This window comes from Arvicanthis niloticus, chromosome 12 (genome assembly GCF_011762505.2).
Source record: "Arvicanthis niloticus isolate mArvNil1 chromosome 12, mArvNil1.pat.X, whole genome shotgun sequence".
Lineage (NCBI taxonomy): Eukaryota > Metazoa > Chordata > Mammalia > Rodentia > Muridae > Arvicanthis > Arvicanthis niloticus.
In genome coordinates, this window is record NC_047669.1 from 4,996,026 (window position 1) to 5,009,044 (window position 13,019).

At 36.5% G+C, this 13,019-nt stretch overlaps 1 long non-coding RNA gene and 1 gene segment (V, D, J or C); both read right to left on the bottom strand.

Annotated features, from left to right (window-relative positions):
- LOC117717745 (immunoglobulin lambda variable 2-like) overlaps positions 1-13,019 on the bottom strand; it is a 635,157-nt gene that overhangs the window by 117,420 nt on the left and 504,718 nt on the right.
- Positions 5,889-6,691, bottom strand: LOC143444000 (uncharacterized). Its single transcript, XR_013113455.1, has 2 exons — positions 6,604-6,691; positions 5,889-6,491 (listed from the first exon to the last, which is right to left on the bottom strand). It is a non-coding gene; the product is annotated as an uncharacterized LOC143444000 (long non-coding RNA).

The window sequence follows — 13,019 nt, forward strand, 5'->3', positions numbered from 1 at the left end:
GAATTTGCCTGCCATTTTTTCATTATAATAAAAACTGGAGAGTTCAAGGGGTTAGTAGACAGCTCAATATGTCTCATCTCTAATTGTTCTTTAACAAGATTTTTTTATTGCCTGATACTTCCCCCGTGTGATTGTTATTGTACCCATTTTGCGTTGTTAGAGCTCTAGGAAAGGTTTAGAGAAAATGGGAGCTCCTTTTAATCAGTGGCCATTAGAATTGGGGGTAGCCTTTCATTCTAAGATTTTCATGTATTATGCAATTACAAATGGCTCTATTGTCAGTGGTGACTACCACACCCATATCCTCCAAAAGATCTCTTTTCCATAAATCGCTGTGGGCCATTGCCCCTGAATTGCCTTCATTGTCTGCCCATATCACTGGTTGAGAGATGTGCTAAAATGGTGACTGTCTGTCAAGGCCCTTGATGGTTGGGCCAGGACAGAGCTTCTAGTAGGTGAGAACTTCTTCCTTCTTTCAGGATCTGTCTCAACAATGCCTTTAAATTTGGTGTCATCTATTTTAAGTCTCATTCTTGATTGCAGGATTCCTATGGGAGTGGTTCAGAGTATTTTGGAGGTCCCTGTTACTTTCAGGTTACAAATGGGGTTATCATGTTGGAAGTTTAAAGACTGTTCATTCTTGATTTTAGATCTACAGCCTTTATTGCAGTTGAATCCTTTTCTACATTTATTACAAATCAATTTCTCTCCAGAATTCTGAGTTTTGCTTGGGCACTGTTGTGAAAAATGTCCCTGACCTTCTCATATCCAACAGCTATATTTTTGGTCCAGAGCTTCATTTGTCTTATGGTGAGTGGCTAAAGTAGCCTCCAGGGCTTCTGATTGGTTAGAAGCAGAGCCTAGGTCCCTTGTAAGCATTTATCCAGTCCTCAAACTCCCCATTTTGATGAGGACAACAATCCTTCTTGCCTTAGTTGTCACTGTATCCCAAATCTTTTCTCATGCTAGAGCTTCACCTACTTTTTTGTGTTGAACTTGGTGGTTTACTGCTTCTTGTATTCAGAAGACAAAATCTGCAAAATTCTTCCCTAGTTTTGTGTGAGTCCCTGAAGAGGAACAATAGCCCCTTCCTTGGTATGGTTAATTCTTGGTCAAAGAAGTTAGGCCACCTTTGCATTTATGATGCAGGCAAAGCTAATACTCCTTTACCAAATAAGGGTATCAGGGGTATCGAACATTTCCCTGTCCAAGAACTTCTCCCTCATCATAAAAGGTAGCTTTCCATCAGAGGAACTGCCTCCTAGAGATGGTTGTCCTCATTATAGTGTTTTAGTCCTGGGGCAAGTTTAATGTAATGGACATGGATTCAAACATCTGGGTCACAAAAGGGGAGTACAACCTATTTTTCATGAACACTTTACAGATAGTTTATAAGGTTTCCATGAAATGTGACATCCCTGCTGTTTCCCATGGTTTGTAAAGGGAATCAGTTACCAGGAATAACAGTGGGGACTCTGAAGAAGGGTATATCATGGCTTCATAAAGAGGAAGAATAGGAAAAGAAGTAGGAGGCACTCAGGAGTTGGTGGCATTAGTTATTGCTGTTGGGAGCAATAAACACAATGGCCAATTTGGGCTTTTGACATTTGATCTCAGAGGGTTAGAAGCTGTGTTTAGCATTTTGACTGGGATATAGAGGGTCATGGTCCTCATTTTTATCTGAACCTCAAATAGATGATTGCTCTAGAGCAGTGTACCTAGAAAACAATTTTGGTTTGTCCAAATCCTTAGCTACAGTGTTATATGGAGAAGTAGAAGGCACTACTAGATTCTCTGGGCTCTCCTCCTTAATTGTCAATGCTGAGAACAAGACAGAAAGAGAAGCTGCCCTAGGGCAATTGATGATGGTAACAACAGTGGGAAGAAATAAGGGGGAAGACATATTCTCCTTCACATCTCTGGACAAGCTACAGCACTCTGCCCCCTGGGCTCTCATTCCACACTTGTTTAGCATGTTTCCAGAGACAAAGTTCTAGTATTGTATCATAAAATTTATTGAATTGTCTGCCAGAGAAAGTTACCTACTCTCTGGTATTCCTTTCAATATGTTCAATTATGCTCACATTCACCTCCTATGAGAAGAATCATTGCCCTTATTTATCAGAGAGGTCTGCTCATCCAACTTTTCTTCTTTGGGGGTCCCTGTTCTTGTACCAGCTGTGTAACTTTGTTCTGGTGGCTTGGAGGATAAGGGCTGTGAAGTCAAAATGGGTTACTTGGAAAGAAGACTCCAGATACCAGCATTAGGGTAAAGTTCTAGTTTAATGTAGAAGTTCATCAGTGCATATATGTATATGTAAATGTGTATGTGTATGTGTATATGTATATGATGTATATGTATATTATATTCCAGTCAGTTAAGGGCATATCCCACTGTCATCCAATGGTTCCTAATGTCATGAAACCTGTGTCTTGCAAGAGTATATATGAATAACATCATACCTTGGTAATGTGTTTGTGGACAAAGTGCAGGAAGCTGGCAACTCCATGACATTGGCACCATTTTGTGTGTCTTCAGTGTGGCCAGAGCCCATTATGTGTCATTTAGTGGAATAGAGACCCAGGCAAGTAGAGAAGCCACAGAAGCCCTCTTTTCTTCTCATGTTCTTGTCTCTTAGGGACATTATCTGGACAAAGACTGCTCCTTTACAGATTTTCACAAGTATTAATTTCAAATACCTTCTTGGTTAGGGATGGGACTCCTTGTTGTCAGGGCTGGGACCCTGTCTACCTTAAATCAGTACAGGCATTTTGTGAGCTTCCCAGTTTCTATCACTTCATATATACATCAGTTTTATCACATCTGGAAGAAATAGTCTCCTTGGTGTAACTTATCATTCCTAGCTCTTTCGATCTTTCTGCATCTTCTTCTATATAGATCTCTGACTCTTTGGAGGAAGTGTTTGATAAAAGCATCCCATTTAAGGGCTGAGTGCTGTAAAGGCTCTCATTGTCAGTACATGGTACAAATATAAGTATTCAAGCTGAGTCCCATCCAATGCTGGAAGAAATTTCTCTGATGAAGTTTGAAGATGCAGTAATCACCAGGGATAACAATATGCCATTTGATTGCCATGTTCTTTTAACAGAATAATGATGTTAAAATAAGCTTGTTAGCTATATAGCCCTAGGTCCTTTGCCAGTTTAACAGTGTCAGGTATGGGTTCCATCTTATAGATTGATCCTTAAGCTCAATCAAAGTTGTTGGTTATTCCTATAACATTTGTGCCTGCATTACACTAATATATCTTACACAGAGATCACCTTCTTAGGTTCCAGGATTTGTATCTGAATGTTAGGTACCTATCTCCAGAGATTTGTGCAGAGTACTTTTTAGTATCATAAATCCAAGTCATTAGGAGAGAAGCTTCTAGTTAGACATCAGCTCAATGACATTGGAAAGTGTTGTCATAAGCAATAGAACATCTCAGGCTGTCAATAGCAATCAATAGCCTTGGCACTATTTTGTGATATTTGGGGATTCCATAGAAACTCAGTAAAATATATTCCATTCATGGAACATTGTCTTCTGAATCATATAATAACTCCATTTAGATTCATTTTCTACATGTATTTATTTTAGTAAAACTGTACAGTAATGGGTTTCCATAAGGCTTTTCAAAATGACTTTAATGTTAGTTATCTTTCTTCATAAGCCTCCTTTACTCATTTATCATATTCCCTCACCATTTGATCCTCCTCTTCCAGGTTCTCTTTTTACTGTATACAATACTATCTATATTCCATTTTCCCTTCCTTGGGATATATTCTATTCCTCCCTAATCATCAGTGATTATTCACTTTGTGTCACACAGATTAGAAGCTTACAATTTAACATATAAATATAAGAGAAACATACATTATTTGTCTTTTGATATATATACGACCTCACTAAGGGCTATTTTTCTCTAGCTTTATCTATTTAATTGCAAGTTTTATTGTCCTATTTTTCATAAGCTGAATAATTTCCACTGTGTAAATATATCTCATTTTCATTATCTACTCATCGGTTGTTGCAGATACAGTTTCTTCTTATTGTTGGCTATTATGAATAGAGCAACAAATAAGCAAGTATCTCTCTACTAGGATGTAGAGTCCTCTGAGAATATGCCTAAGAGTGGGATATTTGTCTCTTGGGGTAGACTAATTCCAGTTTGCTGGAGTAACCACCACAGTGTCAGTATTGAACAAATATTCTTCTTTCTTTACATCTTCTGCTTCACGTGATGTCATTTGTTTTATTGATACTGCTCAGTCTGAGTGTGCTAAGGTCTTCAAAATTGTTTTAATTTGCATTTCTCTGCTACCTAAAAGAACAGAACAGTAAAGTACACCAACCAAGCAAGGCCCTCTAGACACAACAGGACTGATGCTCATATGAATGCAGAGACTCTGACAGTATGCACAAGTCTAAGCCATATGTGATCCCAGTGCTGAGAGGAGTTATGGTCACAATGCCCCACCTGTGACAGAGAAGCTATCTCAATTTGATAACTACTTGCAAAAATTTAGTTTTTTTCCAACCAAGTATTACTAGATATGCAAAGCACACTTAAAAGCAGGACCCATGCCTAGCAGAAGATGGCAAACACAAAACAAACTCAATGGTATTTTTGGGATGATTTTCATCTCATAATTCATTTCTGGGTCTTTTACTTTTAAAGTTCTTTTTCCTATATGTTAAGGTTCCAAATTTTATGGTTTTAATAGATTTATTTGAGTTTCTAAGGCTGTATGGATTTCATATGCTTTTTGTTTCTTTTTGTTCCTGTTTATTCATTTGGTCCTATACTCCTTTTGTCTTTATTTTTTTTCATTAAATTTGTTAGACACCTGTTTCTTTTGTAATAAGTGAACAGTAAATTGTGTTGATTCAGGAGTATGAGGCTGTAGGAAAAAATCCGTGACGAGTTGCTGTGTGGAAAGCTATGATCAGAATATTCTACATGAAAAAATATTTCAATTAAAATAAAAGAGAAGAAACAAAGAAACAGCTAAATAAAATCAAGGAGAAAGAAAGAAATTAAGGAGAATAAATCCCTGGGACATATCCAAGAAAAGACAAACATATGGTTGATAGAAACTCAAAAACTATCTAAGACTTGAGAACAGAATACGATCAGAACAAAAAAAAAATACTGAAGGGGACTCGAGATAAAATGAAGAGCCCAATGACTCACTTAGAACACATACCAGAAAAGCTTACAAACAGAGTGAATGAAGCAGAAAATAGAATATCAAGTTTTAAGATAAAATAAAAGATCTAGTGCAAATAATCAAAAAACAAATAAAAATTAAACACACACACAGAAAGAGAGAGAGAGAAAGAGAGAGAGAGAGGGAGAGAGAGAGAGAGAGAGAGAGAGAGAGAGAGAGAGAGAGAGAGAGAGAGGTGAAAGGAACATGCAGGAAGTATAGGACACAGAGGAAAAATAAGCCTCTGTATTATAAGCATAGATGAGGGAGAAGAATCTCAAATTAATGGCACTGAGTATATCTTCAACAAGATCTCTCTCTCTCTCTCTCTCTCTCTCTCTCTCTCTCTCTCTCTCTGTCTCTCTCTCACACACACAACTTCTAAAACCCAATAAATGACATATTTATACAGATAAAATGAACACCAACTGGAAAAAAACAGAAAAGAAAATTAATGGCATATAATAATTAGAACACTTAGATATAGAACCAAGGAAGTGATTTATAACTTATAGGAAAAGAGAACTTAGGTAACATATACAAGAGATTTCATCAGAATAATACTCACTGTGTCTATAAAAACTTTAAATGTCAGAATAGTCCAGAGCAATATATTCCACAGTCATAAAGACTATGATAATAAAACTACAGTTACATACCAAACAAAACTATCTATGACAAGAAACAGCATTTATTTTTTTCATATTTAAGAAACAAAACCTAATAAAGGCAGGGGGTATTGATTTAGGATTAGGAAAGGAATGTGCATAAGTATTATTATGGGACCATAATTATTAAAAATCAGAAGCCATAATTATTAAAACACAAAATATCAGTGAATCCAAACAATACCAAAAGTCCACAATGCAATGATTCTGATAGGTAATATCTTGTAAGGAAGTGAAAAAAATAGTTCCTGTCCTGCCTCCTCCTTCATCTTGCTCACTGTGCTGACACATATTGTCCTCTAATTGTAGCACCCACACCACAGATGTAGATAGCTTCATCCTCAGGCTGGATGTTGGAGATGGTTAGGTAGCGATCAGCCCCAGAGCTGGATCCAGAGAAGCGATCAGGGATCCCATCACCCTTGCTGTGGCTTCCATCATTATTAAGATACATCACATACTTAGGAGCTTTGAGTGGTTGTTGCTGGTACCATGCAATGTTGAAGGTGCTGTGCTCACTGCTCAAGGTGCAGGTGAGTTTGACTGAGGCTCCCAGGGAGGTAGAGGAAGAGGGCAACTGAGTCAGCGTAAGTTGGGAGAAAGAACCTAAAAATAGAGAAAGCTGTTATCTCCTGAGATGAGAGAAAAGCATTGAATATATCTGGGTATCAGATAGCTTCCCTAAACTGAGGATCAGGATGCAGGTGACTCTCCAAACCTGTAAAATGAAGAAGGAAGAAGAAGAGGGAAGTCCAAGCCATGGTACAGACTGTACTGAGCTCTGCTGAGACAGACAAGATGTCTCCTTTATTGTTCAACAATTCTCAAAGAAGTAAGAGTGCCTGCCTTTCATGCAAATTTTTCTTGGCCAACCAAATCACTTTTCAGATGTGTGTGTGCTATCAAAAGTCTGTGCTATCATTCTGCCCTAAGACTGCTCAAGGAACTACAGTGAACCCAGCTACTGGACCTGTTGAATCCTGAGCAATCACAAAGAGATAGATATTTGTGATCTCAGCTAAGATTCTTCATTGGTACCAATAGATCCCCTCTGACAAGATTCAGTTGTATGCATCTGTATTCACATGACTTTCCCCAAATATTTAGATAATTTTTTCCAAAGTATTTAGATACTTTCTAAATCAACCAGAATGACTGGCATCATCTGATGATGACTTTTACATTATCTCTTTTTTTGTTTGCTTCTCCTCAGTGGGAGCACTATGAAGACCAATGATGTCTAATCTGTGTGTTCAAACCCTCACAGGAATAACATCCCAGAATCCTTCATATCAGATACTTACATTATGATTTGTAACAGTAGCAAAATTACAGTTATGGTGTAGCAACAAAATCATTTGTGGGCCAACGTGACATGAGGAAATGTACTAAAGAATCTCAGCATTAGGAAGATTGAGAACCATTCGTGCAGAATTTAATTTATAAAGAGATCTTTATTCAGGAATGTTTCTCACACATTTTAAATACAAAGAAAACACTTTCATGAATTTTACCTTAGAATGTTCAATAAGGCAAGATATTCTCTCTCTCTCTCTCTCTCTCTCTCTCTCTCTCTCTCTCTCTCTCTCTCCCTCTCTCCCTCCCTCTCTCCCTCCCACCTTAGTTTCTTATCAGACTGACCTATTGGGACTGGTACACACATGTGAATATTGGTACCTAGGAGGATACATATTATACTGCATGGCTCCCTTGATTCATTAGAAATAAAAGACTTTAAAAAAAAAATCACATGGCAAAAACCAACAGAAAGTTAAAGAAATGTACCAACTTGGTTGAAAAATTTAGCAGTGTGCCTGTACAGGTGCTTAAGTAAGAATAGAAAAGATTAATAAAGAGTTTATGCTATGGTGTCCATGTTAACCCATGGAAACTTACTACTGTTATATTTAACTGGCAGCTCTTTAGGAAGATGGATGTCAGAAAGGGAACTTTCCTAGAGTTAGAACAAGATTTAATGAATCAAGATAGAAGTCAGGGGAGAGACTGAGCAAGAGCAAGAGCAAGAGGGATCTCATGACCATATGGGTTTGCTGGGGTATGATTTAATTTTTGCATCTTAAAGAAGCTGTTTTACATGGATTTTTCTTTTTCTTTCTTTCTTTCTTTCTTTTTTTTTTTTTTTTTTTTACCAACCCCCCTCTCTTTCAAGCTCAGGGAATATGGAGATGAGAAAGTGGAGACATTGTAGGAGACAGATGTGCTGGATGATGCCAAGAAAAGAGCATTTTCAAGACACAACAAGGCTGGTACACATATGAACTTCCAGAGACTGTGACAGAATGCACAAAACCTGAATGTGTTCAAACTAGACAAAATCCAGCATTGAGAAGCAGAAGTGAAAAAATAGTCATAACCTTAGCCATGAAGTTATTTATAAGAGATAACTTCAGAAAAGGGTAAAATCAATTTTCTCCAGTGGAGTATCATTAAATATATCAGTCACAATCCACGGCAGGTCTCATACCCAGTGGTAATTGGCCACCAATCAGCATACTATATTGTGTGTGTGTGTGTATGTGTGTGTGTGTGTGTGTGTGTGCACACGTGCGTGTGCACACGATGTGCCTGTGCCTGTACTTTTTATTTCGGTTTGGTATGTATCATCTTACTGATAATCCTTTTTTAGTTTTTCCATTTTTATTTGGTTGATTTTCTCTTTTGTTTTGTTTGAGAAAGTACCTCAAGTTGGATGGTTAAATGTCTGAGGATCATGAAGAATTGGGGAAGGGGAAAGAAGATGATCAAATATATTGTGTGAAAAATGAATACCAAAGAAACTCAAAACAAAATGTTAATTTACAAAAACAAAACAAAGAAAGACAAGTAAGCAAGCAAGCAATTAATCAAACTAGGCTTTTCTTATTCCTAGTTGAATAGAGGAGTGGAAGTATACATTGTACCTTTCTCAGGACCTTTTTACCAACAAGATATTATCACCATGTGAGGGCACTTGCTGACAAAGCTGACAATATGAATTGATTCCAAACACAACAACTTAAACAAGTTTTCTTCTGACTGTTACACTCATGGTGTGGCAAGCGTGCGCGCGCGCGCGCGCGCACCCCCACCCCCACCCCCACCCCCCCACCCACCCCCCCACACTCATTAAAATATGTAAATAAATAAATATTTTAAAATCTTGTGATACTTTTCTGAGTGTTTTGTTATGCTTTTCTGTATGAATATGTTTTTATTTTATATTAGGCTATTTGCTATTGTTGTCATTCAAATTTTGATGTGAATTACTTATGAATGAGATTTTTACACATGAAGAAAGTTAGATCTCATTTCTGACCCACAGAGGAAGGATCCATGTACACCTTGAGTTTTAACAAGTATACATGTAATAAATACTTCAGTCTGTTTTGGTTTGGATTAAGTAATTTCCCTGATCTCTTTATTATTCTCTTGGGGTTTAAAGTAAAAAGCTTCAGTCACATCACTCCTGTTGTAGGCTAGAAGGTATTTACAATGTAATCTTTGATTTTGTAAAACATCATGGAAAGCCACTTCTATAAAGTTAACTGTTTTTTTAAACATATGAAAACCATTTACCTTAGGGAATGAGGCCCCCTTTTGGTGTCAAACAAAAGCAGAAGCCATTGCTTGCAGACAAATGGATCTCTTGTCTGCAGGAAGTGCATGGTCAGAGCAACCTGACATTTAGTAAGCTATTTCAGGATCAATAAATAAAAATTTATATCTGTAGACTTCAAATTTTCTAAATATATTTTAGGGCTCTTAAATGCTTCAATCTACCTCCTAGATCAGAGGTAGGGAAGAAAGAAGATTAATAGGGAAAGGAGGTTGTTGCCCTATTTAGAAGTAGTTCTTTGAGACAATTCCACTCTTTACTGTCAGTATAACAGCAGTTCAACAAACACCAAATGTGAATCAGTAGTGGCAGTTAGATCTAACAGAAACAGCAAGGCTTCACCAAGTCAAATCAGTCATCAGAAGTAGCCAGTATCAGCCGGAACACCTGGCAAAGATCTTTGGAAGAATTGGAATTTCTCTTTAGGAAGTAAAGTCCAGGAAAGAAGTGAAACATTATGTGATATAGCAACACAAGAGTGTCCTTATATTATTTGTGGGGTTCTATGTATATTCTTTTTAAACACGACATGCCCTCTTCAGTGCCTGTTTTCAGCAAAACATCACATGCCCTCTCACAAGAGAGCTTCCATAAAAACATCACATGATACTACTGGGTTTTTAAACAAACTAGAAATTTCCACCTTATATATCTGTGTATTCATATTTATAACTTTTATACATTTAATTAGTAATATCTCAATGAAAATACGGTCCTTAGAAAAGAAAAACATCCTAATTTGTAGACCTGGAAATATGAAGAGTATTTAGAAGGAGAAGGTTTGATTAAGTTTCACCTGAAACCCTTTCTACTCTTCATACGTTGTCTCTGGAATGAGAATTATAAAAATATCAGTGTATTCCATAGGGACTGTCATGACTCACTTCCATTTGAAGTCTACTTTTAATTCACACTCATTTCTCAGGCAGAAAAAGTCTAGTGTGAAGGAAATTTCTGCAGCTGATGAGATGTACAACCTTCAGGCTGTACAGGCAAATATGGTAGGTGACAGCATCCACTGTTTGATTCCTTATTTTTCTTTGTTCCTATTTCATTAAATTTTCTCCATTATTTTATTTTATTTTTATTTCTTCTCGTATACTGGGATTGGGCTTTATTAGTCTTCAGTCTTCTAAATTTTTGGATGTATCATGGAGTCATTCATTGGTATTCTGTTACTTTAAAAAATGAATGTGTGTGTGTGTGTGTGTGTGTGTGTGTGTGTGTGTGTGTGTGTGTGTGAATGTATATATCCAGAATATGTACACAAGAGCCCATGACAGTTAGAAGAGAAAATCACATGCCTTGAAACAGAATTGAAACACAGTTGCTAATTATGTGCTGCCATATTGCTGATAGAAACTAAAACTGGTTCTTCTGAAAAGCTGACAGTAATTTACCACTTTAGCCTCTCTTCCTGATTTCTAAAAATGTACACATGTAGAGTTATTCATTTCCCTATTTGGACTGCTTTTAATATATCTCAAAAGTTTTTTTGTGTTGCCATTAGTATTTTATTTCAGAGTTGAACAATTTTTTCTTGATTTTTTTCTTTCCCTTCTTCATTTAGTAATAAGTTTTTAATTTCCATGAATATGGGGGGATGGGATAGGAGACATCTGTGGGATGGTCCCTGCAGACTTTATAGAAGGCAAGGAAAAATGATTAGGTAGAGGTAAGAATGAAACAGTAATCATACCAATTTAGGTAACTGATGGCTGGGTCAAGACATGTTGAGTCTGACCAAGATCATTTTATTTTAGCACAGCACATTTTTGAAAAAAAATCTTGTAATGATTAACTCAGCCCTTTGAATAAAACAAAGCATAAGACATGTTTACATAGAGGCTCTTTGCAAAGTACACCTAAACATCCTTAGTCATCAGGGAAGTGCAAATCTAAAAGAATATGAGATTCTACCTTATACCCATCAGAATGGCTAAGATCACAAACTCAAAGGACAGCACATATTGGCAAGATTGTGGAGCAAGGGCAACACTCCTCCACTGCTGGTGAGAGTGCAAACTTATATAACCCCTCTGGAAATCAAATGTGTTTTCTCAAAAAATTGAGAATATTTCTATTTCAAGAACCAAGTATACCACTCCTGGGCATATATCCAAAAGATGTTCCACTATCCCACAAGAACACTTGCCCAACTATGTTCATTGCAGCCCTATTTGTAAAATTGGAAATGACCCAGATGTCCCTCAAAAGAGAATGTGGTTCATTTACACAACAAAGTACTACTGAGCCATCAAAAACAAGGCCATCATGAAATTTGCAGGCAAATGAATGGAACTAGAAAATACCAACAGAAGTGTGAGCACAGGCTAGACCTAGGCCTCTTGGACACATGTATTATATAAGCATCTTGATCTTCATGCAGGTCCTCCCACGGCTGAAGCAGGGCCTGTCCCTAAGTCTGTTACCTGCCTGCCTGTGGAACTCATCTCCCTAAATGTTTTTTCTAGTATAGCCTCAGTGGGAGAGGATGTGCCTAATCTGCAGCAACTTGGTGTAGAGGGAGCAGTGTTTGAGTGTGGAGACTAACACCAAGAAGGTGCACCCTCTTAGCAAAGGAGAAAGGAAGGGTGGAATGGAGGACGATTTACTTGAGGGGATACTGGGAAGAGAGTGAGAGCCTGATGTTGGGATATGAAGTAGATTAATAAATAAATTTAATGAAATGAGAAGGCAGGAAGGGTGGGTGACAAAGGGATGAATACAATCAAAATACATTATGTATATGTATGAAAATGAAATGTCACAATGAAATGCATGTTTTTTATTTAACTACATATAGTTAACATATGCTAATTAAATATATTTCAAAAGGTAAAAAAGTGGCCATATGTGTGTGTATGTGTGTGTTGTATGTGTTTATGTATATATACATATATATGTATATATATGTATATATATATATATATGGTTTTAATAAATCTACAGATTAGTCGATTTTATTTAGATTTTTTTATCCTAATAGTTTTAAAAGTATAACATTTTTTATGCATCTTGTAAAAATTTCCTGTTATCTCTGATTCTAGTCACATGAATTATGTTTTCCTTTTGGTTAATTTAGCAAAAGGTCTGTGAATATTGTCTTCTCAATGACCAGCTCTTAGATTTGTTGATTTTTCATATTATACACATATATATATATATATATATATATATATATATATATATATATATACATATAGTTATATACACATTTATCATTTACTGATATTACTTACTGATATCAGTAAATTATTATATTTACATTTTTATATACATCATGGCAATAGCAATTAAAGAATAAAAGATCATGATATGAGAGGGAGTAAAGGAACATAGAAAAGAATGAAGAGAGGAGGTGCTTTCTCCACTCCCAATCACACTAGGACTTTTATATTAAAGCATGTTGGATTTATCAAGGTCATTTTCTGCATCGATTGAGATGAATATATGGCATTGGATCTATTTATATGATGTATGATATTTACTGACTTGTGTATGTTGAAGAATCTTTG